The sequence below is a fragment of the Zonotrichia leucophrys genome, chromosome 2, assembly GCF_028769735.1.
Source record: "Zonotrichia leucophrys gambelii isolate GWCS_2022_RI chromosome 2, RI_Zleu_2.0, whole genome shotgun sequence".
NCBI lineage: Eukaryota > Metazoa > Chordata > Aves > Passeriformes > Passerellidae > Zonotrichia > Zonotrichia leucophrys.
In genome coordinates, this window is record NC_088171.1 from 38,220,566 (window position 1) to 38,223,993 (window position 3,428).

Here is a 3,428-nt window from a genome sequence, read left to right on the forward strand (position 1 = left end):
TCTGGACTGCATTAGCAAGACAACAGACAGTGGATCAAAGGATGTGTTTATTTCAACCTCCTCAACACTTGTTAGGCTTCACCAAGGCTGTGGTTTCCTGTTCTGATCCCTCCAGTTCCAGAAAGATGTTGAAAATAGGGGTGTGTCCAATGGAAATCTACAGAAATAATTAGAATATTATAGAACTTGAAATACAAAGAAATCGTAAATGAACTTTAATTATTTTGGGAGTCTATGATTAAAATATTCTACTCGCTTTCTTTTGACTTGGAAGACAGGTTATTTAAAAGAAAGGTATATGGATCAGTGAAACATTGCCATCCCACAAGTACTGTCTTTAAATGGCACACTTACATTTCCCCACTGATTTCAGCATTTCCTCTTGTAGACTTTTCTGCCTCTTCTGAATCATCTCATCCTTGTGAAGGAAAAAACCCATTGTTGTGTTGGACACTAGAGATTCTTGCTATAAAAATGATTTTGATACAGCAGTTGTGCCCAGGCTTCACACTGGGATCAAGAAATCAAGTGCAGATTCCAAGGTAAGAAACACATTTTTGATTAATCAAGATGGTAGGAAGCCTCTTTAAACACACAATTATTCTCTAAGTAAAATGCATTGAAAAATAAAAAAATAGAGATAAACTAAACACAGCTCTTAATGTGTGCAGCTGCAGTGTTTCTATATCAATTCAAAAGAAATTATTTGAGGCACACTTCGGGTGAGCAAAAAAGAGTCAGATTCCTTTCAGAGACTTCCAAAATACAGTCAAAAGAAGTTTGAAAGGCAAGTTAAAATACAAAGGAGAAAGAAGTAGTGTGTCTTATTTTAAAGTTTAATCCAAGTTCCTTGTGGTGTTGACTGTCAAACAGTCTGTCTGTGTCCCTTTCTTGCAAGGACTTGTGCTGGCAATGGGATCACTCACATTCACAAAAAGCAAGTAGTACATGAAACATATGCAAAGTCACTAACCATTAATTTCATTTGTTCTTCCTTTTTATTTTAAGACCCTGTGTCTGGGATGTTGTTGACCATGGCACCTTAGTCTAGCAGAAGAGAAAAATCTTTCCCTGCTTACTAAAATGTCAGATACTCTCATTACATTTTCTCAATGTTTCATTCCAAACATAACTTTGACACAGGCATAGAAATTCCTGCATTTACAAAATTCAGCAGGTTCTTCTTAATTTAGCAACTTAAATTGTTATTCTTGAAATGTAAGATCTGTATTACTTAATATTTTTCAGCTAATTTAAGAATGTTGTGCAAAACAGTATTAGTTAGAACTGACACTGTTTCTATTCACTTAATTCTCCAGGCTTCATCACTTCTTCAGACATGTCTACTGTGCAGGAGGGGTAGAGGTTTCTGTCTCATATTGGCATTTGACTTTCAGAGGTGTCAAGTAAAATGCCCAAGAGGAAATGTGTTTGACATTGCCAGTAATAGTGTCCTGATGATAATTCCTTCTTCTAAGTCTCCAAGTTTCATTTGGAAAAAAAAAGAAAACCATTTATGCATTTGCGATGATATTTTTTTCTATACATCTCTATAATTTCAAACCTTCATAGTTTTATTTAGCCAGATGTTTCCAAAAGCATCACACCCTATGACTTCAGATGAATTGATGTAAAACCATATATTATTTATTTATTACCCTTTTTTCTTTCTTTTTACTTTTTGAAATTTCATTGCTGCTGTAAAGCATTAAAAATGTGTGTAAGTGCACAGCCAAATTGTCTTTTTATATCTTGCCTTTGGCAGAGCTGAGTGCAACAAAATCTTAGCGACACATATAATGTTTTGTCTGATGCTCTGTCACATTAAGAGACTTTCAGACCCAGCTCACCTAGAGATCCAATGAGTAAATTTTTTTTCATGACCCTTGGGCATGATTTGTCTGGGTGCACTTGGATGAATTCACATTATACACACCAAATAGTGAGTCAAATAATTACCTGCTCTGCTTTACCATACTGAAGTTGAGAGTGGGGTAAACAGATGAGCATTATGCCATTTTTGCATTGGAAATGGTACAGCTTAAATGTCTTTAAGTAGCTTTGTGGTGCAGGTAGGTTGAACATATGCAACCAAATGCAGTTAGCAACAAAATTATTTTTGTCTGACTACAGAGAGTTTCACCTGAACATATTCATCATGCTCCAGTGGTGGTGAATCATTTCTCAATTCTGTTGAGAAAAGGCTACAAGCAAAGTGTTTCTGCTGAATATCTAATTATCATAAGAAAATTTAATAATTCCTCACGATTTTCTGCCCTTCGCTTCAAGCATCAGAAAAGCACTGAGTCACCACTTGACCAAGTAATTTGTTAATTTTTTTCCAAGCAGTTGCCTACCCTACACTCATAAATTAAGCAGTAATAAAAATGGTCTCCAGCCTGATTAATTCACCAGTTTGGCTGTCTAAGCAGACTGTCAACAGAGAGTCCTACAGGGCACATGATTCATATCCAGTTAAGAATAATATTTGCTTTTTATATATTTTCTTCGACATAGTCAAATTTAAAGAAGTTCAACAATCTATCTGTTTTGACTCATCACGAAGTTTCATTTCCTTCCCCATATAGACCCTGGTTATCATTAAGGAAATGACTTAGTTACAAAATGGTAATATGACTTGGCCCAAAAAACTGGAGGCAGAATGCAGAGCTGTGGGAGCAATTTGGGAAGGTTGAATCAGGCCCATGCTCAGTCCACAAAAGTGATCTATTGCTCTGTGACTATTTTCATTCCAGCTGTAGCCAGCAAACTCTGCTATACTGAGGTACGTTCCTAAATTGTGGCTGTATTATGCCTTGGATAGAAGTCAGACGCTTTTCTGAAGGGGTTCCAGTAAGGCTTTAGATGCTGATCATGCCAGGAAATATTCTCTAAAAAAAGCTAAATTTAAATCCCATCACTTAAAATCAGCTTTGCAGCAGGGAGACTGAAGAGAGGACCTCAGAGACACTCTTCAGAGACTTTCTGGAATTTTAATCCCCTTGGTAATCAGTCCTGCTCCACAACAGTGCTGGGGAACAATTATCAATCACATGCTGAGGAAGTTTTACTGATGCAGGAGTTTAAATAAAGCAAGCTGTTGAAGCCTTTTCTCACTGTTACCACTGCCAACTCAGCAACATTGGTAATAGCAAGGGTGGGAAATTTTTTTCTTGGAAGACTTTTCTTAGAAGAGGGCTCATATACAGCTGTAACTTCTTTTGATCCCTGTAGAAACATAATCACAGTAGCATAGATAAAATCTTGAATTTAAGCATTTATTTCCATTTTCCTTCATGAAATTCTTTCTCTGTTTCAGTCATCTGTTCAGTCTGAAGGAATTGGATAAGTATTTAAGGAAAATAAAAACTTTTAGAAGTTTAATGGATAAACTTTATAAAAAATATGAGTCCTGACTTTACAATGTT